Source organism: Anser anser (genome assembly GCF_964211835.1).
Source record: "Anser anser genome assembly, chromosome: 2".
In the NCBI taxonomy this organism is placed as follows: Eukaryota; Metazoa; Chordata; class Aves; order Anseriformes; family Anatidae; genus Anser; species Anser anser.
The window spans coordinates 115,895,175-115,901,103 of NC_139721.1; the positions used below are offsets into that span (position 1 = coordinate 115,895,175).

Sequence of the window (5,929 nt, forward strand, 5' to 3'; positions counted from 1 at the left end):
AGCTGATATAGAAATACCTTGCTTTATTAAGCCTGGCCAATTTTCTGTCAACAAAAATTATGCTTCTGAAATGATGTGGAACAAGAATCAAACATGAAAGCATACAAGTATCCACTTTTGAGCCCTTGAACAGTTATAAGATGCCACTTCTTCTCAGTATTTCTGCTACACAGAATGAATTTTCATTACCTGGAGTATCTATTATCTAATGAATAAGAAACTTGCATTATGCAATAAGTGTAGTATGAGCAAAATCCTGGAAAATATACATTACTTCATGGTGAATTCTTGTGGCAGAAAAAGGTATTTTTAGTGACTTGGATGGTGTGTCACCAACCATACGACTGAATTTGCAGTCAAACTTCATCTTAACTTCTAAACAGAAATAACTTCATAAATAAGCATGTGCTGGTCGGGGAACATATGATTTATTTCATCAGGACATCATGCTCCAGATCCTTGGTTGCAGTTGAGCAATGCAGTTCCCAAATGCTGAATGGTTCATGTGCATTCTGAAACCAATGGCAACTTGAAGATCTGCCGATCAAAAATGGCACAAACAGTCCAAAATATGAAGGCAAGGTCTAGAGATGTTAGGCCATCCCTGCTCTGGATGGAAATAATTGCACATTAATCTATCTGTAGGCATGAAGTCCACAAGAATTACATCCTGGAGAACCTCCAAACACTGGGACATACCCCAGTGGTTCTGCTCTTCCCTTTATAGTACTTTATAGAGAGACTTTGGTGAAAATACATACCTTCAGCTCACAAGAAAATAAACTAAATTTTGAATCTTGATAGCTCCATCTGTTGTTTGAGCATTCAAGGATGGTGTCCGTGTCTGTGTTGTATTCTGCTCCATTGTTTGTGTGTCATGGTTTCCTATCAGCAGCAAAACAGAAAACAGATTTTGCTGATACATCTGAATACATCACAGGATATGTCATGCTCAGGCCCTGCTGCTTCATCCAATTTTGCACATGGGGAAGTACATCCAAAAAACACTCTTGTTGGGCACTGTGATGAAAGGGTAGCCTTAATGGCAGGGGTAGCCTAATAATCTATGAGGCTAAACGCACAGTTGGTTAGCAGCATGGAGTACTTATGGCAGCTGTAAGAAACATAAGAGATTTAGCTGTTTGGAAAATGGTGGCAATAGCTGAATTACACTCCAAACATCACGAAGAACAAACACAAAGCCTGAGATGGGTGTAGCTCCAACAGAAAGAGGATTGCCTGGGTTGTAGCTGAGTCAAGTGCTTTTAATATCAGGTAGCAGATGTGCAGATGTGTGGGGAGTGGTGCAGTTAGCGATCTGCTCCGAGGAAGCATGAGGAACTGTAAAGAACAGCAAAATGTTGTTTACAGAAGCCAAACAGCCGGGGCTGAATCTGCCATGATAACAAATCCATAAAGTTATACTGCATCGCTAGTCATGAGGAGCAGGAGTTTGGCAGAGTGCCTGCGACTGTGGAAATAATTGATATTTTCAGTTAGGTGGCCAAAACCAAAAAAAAAAAAAAAAAAAAAAAAAAAAGAAAAGGAGGGGGGTGAGAAGAGGAATCAGACTGTTGTCCAAAAATTCTTTTTCCCTCTTTTTTCAGCAAGCAAAAAAATAAACTGTCTTGATCCAAAGAAACATTTTGTTCAACTCAAAACATTTTACTTCCCCATATCTTTAATCAGAGCAAAGGAAAAGGGAAATGCAGGGATAGGTTCACCTCTGAGCTGAGGGGTTGCTCAGGATGCTGAGGAGGACACAGGTCCTGCTTCCTTCCTACTCCAAAGCCCAGTGGCTCAGGCCCTCCCCTGAAACATGTGTGAAGCGTACTGAAACACCCCATTGGTGAGTGAAATGAGAAGTCTGAAAAGCCCCATCTATGTTTTCTGCAAGATGCTGTAAGCTTTACAAGGAAAGGTGAAGGGGAACAACATCAGTACCTCTACCGAGAGGCCTTTCAGAGCAGGAGCATCCTTTGCTGCTTCATTCCTGACACCGATCAGGGTCAAAAGCCACACAAAGGAAAGCCTGGGGAAGAGGGTCAGGCATGGGATAGCTCTTGTGCAAGGGGCTGGGAACTAGGTAAAACTCCAGAGAGGTAGGTGGGAAACGTAGGGTTACTCTACGGGATGGAGAGAACCCAAGATGAACTAAAATGCTCAAGATGGAGTGGGGAGAGAAACTAGATTTTTGTATTTCTGTATTTACTTATTTATTTTTTGGGGCTGCAGGCTATAAATCAGTCATGAGGGAGGGACAGAAAAACAACTAAAAAGGGAGACTCACCAGCTCAGACTGGGCGCTCATATGGCAAGTGTAGCTGAGTGCCAGGTTTTGCTCCAAAAATTCAGGTGTCTTTTGTTCTGCATATACAAGTATTTTTAACCCGAGTGAAAAAATTTCAGTAGAAAAGAGAGTCAATATTGAAAATATCCTAAAGCTCAGCAGTGAAAGTCCTTTCCAAAAGTACAAATCAGACAGAGAAGGGGCCCTGTCCCAAGCCTGTGTGCTCACATTTAAATGGCAAGTATGCAAGTAAAGATGCATGTCAGGATGCAAAGGAGGGAAGGTGGGGAGAAGGAGGTAGAAAGGATGTTCTTTATGATTAACTACTCCAATTTCCAAAGAATCTGTCAAACTGCAAAAGGAAAATATTTGAGCTGAATATGCTACTACTAACTCCATTGAATGCATCTGCTTTTTCTTTTTACATTCCCTAAAAATATCTGCTGAATTGTTTTTCCTGTCCTGACACTGAAATAAATAATTTGTTGATGAAATCTTTTTTCTGAGACTAGTAGCACAGTATACTTCAACACAATACACCAGCCAGGTGGAATACTGCATCTGTGCTCCTACGCCGAAGCACATACATAGATAGACAGCTTTTTCAGAAGCCATAATTTAAATGCAAAGGAAAAAGCACAACCAGAGTCTTGATTTAAATGTCATAACGCAAGATACCTGCCACAAGTCAAAGCCACTTCCTCCCACTCTCCCTCCCCTCTGCTTGGAAGCACAAGGCAGCCACCCAGCCCGTTTCCTCTTCCTCATACTCACTCCAGATAACATGGGTGATCGTAGATATAATGCCTTCCTAGGGAATGCTGAAAAACTTCTCCAGCAGGTAGAATTTACCAAATTGTGATCTGTTTCTATACAGCTTAATGAAATAGAAAAAAAAATATTTTTAGGGAAAAAAAGCAAACACAAATAAGTTCCCAGCCCCCTCAAAATCCTCCTCAAATACAAGTCTGTACAGCACATAATTACAAGCAACATATAATAGCACTGATTTAAAGCCGGCTGGAATTTATCCACACTGTTGGGAAGAACACAGTATCCTAGGGACTTCATCCCATCCTGAATAAGGCATAGTATCTCTATCTCATTTCCTCCCACTGCAGAGGCTCCGAGCTGCACTCCCACCTCCAAACTGGGGCACCCAGTGCAGATTGAGATAGCTCCAGAAGCTGCTTCCTTCCTACGCTGCATGGGGGTTGGGGTGTCACTTAACCCCCCCCCTTCAAACCCTCCTTCCACTCCCTTGGTCTACTCTGAAGAGCAGAAGCATCCACAGGAGACTTCATGTTCCTGCAGCCTGATCCTGCTTACCCATGTGATAATTAAGATGGCACAGCCTGGTTTTCAAAAATAAAAAATAAAAAAAAAAACCAACTTGAGAAGTAGCCAATTAAAAAAAAAATCTGGTTACTTCCTGTCTCATACTCAGATCAGTCTGCAAATGAAACACTCTGCAAGCACAAAAAAGTGATTATGTTACTCACAGCCTCCAGCTATTCTGACTTCACTGGATGGATGCCTTACAAGCATCTATTGTTCTTGGAGATAGCCTGAGATTTGTTTCCCAGAGAGATTATTATATATTCTTGCTACGAGGGGGAAAAAGGGCTCTGATATTGTCTCATGTCATCTCTTTAGTGATATCTCGTATGCAATACACTGTGGAAGTGTGGGAGGGAAGAAAACAAGAGAGCAAACAGCAGGTTACAGGTCTACTTTCTCCTTCCTACCAGAACTTTATCTGCTTGCACTAGTACTTCCTAGGTGCCACCTCTCCCAAGCATCCCTTCCAAAAACGTAGCTGTAAGTAGGGTACATACCACCATTGTTTATAGGATAGGTGAGGAGATGCCTCAGGGTCCCCTGTCCTGGTTAGACTGAATCCAGAGAAGAGGTGACACACATTATATCATCACAGGTTATGACTGAACCAGCTGTCACACTAAGATCTTATGTTCTGGTTAACAAGGCCTTGTAATCTCAGACAGAACAGAGGTAGAAAGCTAAAACCAAGGAAGTGGCAAAACATGGCAAGAGAAATCACAGTTGCTGTATAAAAACTGCAGTAACTCTACCTCAGATTTTGTTTTCATGTTTCTTTTAGGCCACAATTTGCAGAACAGCTTGTTATTACCTTCACTCGGCCCTGATGTGCTGTTTCAGTTACTGTACCATCTTCCAACATCTCTTCTAACAGGATTCACCTTAGGGAACTATTATTTGTGTTACAGTCCTACAGGAGCACAGTCAGGCATGCAGAGAAAGCAAACCAGACCAAAGGAGGAGGTAGGGGGGCATATGTTTTGCCAAATCCATATATAACAAACCTGAGCAAAGTAAATGTCTTTTTATTTTGTTCCTGTGAATCAGTGCAAAACACCATGTGAAAGTAGAAGTGTGGTTTACAGCCGCTGGAGAGAGAGGAAGACTTTAAAGTTGAACATCACCGTCACATCCAGCCTGTTTTTTCCCTTTTCTCTATGCCAGTCTGCAACGCCAAGGTACCCGCTGTTTCCCACCCCGCGAGGCTTGAGGCAGGATGAGCTGTGCTGAGCCACAGCACTGCAGAGTATGGAGAACCACAAGACATGGCCAGCCGCCTGCCTGGAGAGAAGCTTTGCTGGTGGCACTGCCCCAGGAGGTGGTGACCCCTGGGCACACAGAGGGGAGACAGGTGGAGCGCAGGAGAGGAGACAGGAGCACAGCAAAGCCACCACAGAGGCAGGAGGAGAAAGCCAAGCTAAGGTAGAAACTGAATGGAGGCCACTTTGGGGGTTGGGAAATTGAGATTTTCCCCCTTTTTATCTCTGCTTGGACCTGTCACAAATTCCCCGTGTTGTGTACCTGACAGAAATGAGGAGTCTAAGAGAGGTAACGCCATGGATAATTAGCAAACATGGTATCAAAACGCAAAAACATTAGGCCTAAAATAGTCTGATTAGCATTAATCCTATAATCTTGATGAACTGTTGCACGGATTAAGAGGAACCTGAAATGAGAAGCAGTGGGCCTGTGAGTACCTCTGAGGGCAGGATCCACGTGGCTATTTCAAACCTGGAAGACGAGGGTCACCTTGCTCAGGTATGGGGTGTGACTAACAGGCTCCTAGAAAGCCAATTTTGGGGATTTATGAAAAATAAAAACAAACAAACAAAAACTGCTTGTCCATGAAGCAGGCACGCAAGAGAAAAAATGATGTTCTGACCGTCCTGTTCAGGGACTGCTCATTCTTGCCATCTCAAACCACACTGCTCCAAAAGAGATGCTGACATGTAGGGCATATAGGTGCCTCAAAGCTGAAACAATTTCTCTTTCACAAACCCTCTGAGTTTGGGGCTGAGGGTGTGATAGCCTTCACTTGTTCAAAACATTTCATCCAAATTGTCTCGAAAAGCCTTCCGGACACTCCAGACTGATCTGCATCACTAATAAGACATTGTAAACTTTTATAGCTTCTCCTCTAAGACCATGTAATGGTCTCTCACAGCATCCCCGTGAGATCAGCAGAGATTATAATCTTTATTTTATTGAAGAGAAATAGGCAGGGAGTATGGGCCACTTCAAAATTCATATCTACCTGACAGTTAGGTGCCACAAAAGTACTGAGGAGAAATCAAAAGA

At 42.8% G+C, this 5,929-nt stretch overlaps 1 long non-coding RNA gene across 3 annotated transcripts; it reads right to left on the reverse strand.

Moving 5' to 3' along the window:
* On the reverse strand, positions 1-3,805 carry LOC310895725. 3 transcript variants are annotated; one of them, XR_014580904.1, is made up of 4 exons: positions 3,065-3,805; positions 2,291-2,367; positions 762-885; positions 1-609 (listed from the first exon to the last, which is right to left on the reverse strand). It is a non-coding gene; the product is annotated as an uncharacterized lncRNA (long non-coding RNA). The 3 variants fall into 3 exon arrangements; XR_014580903.1 differs by lacking the exon at positions 2,291-2,367; XR_014580905.1 differs by having other exon boundaries at positions 2,291-3,805.
* Positions 3,806-5,929: the final 2,124 nt, after the last annotated feature.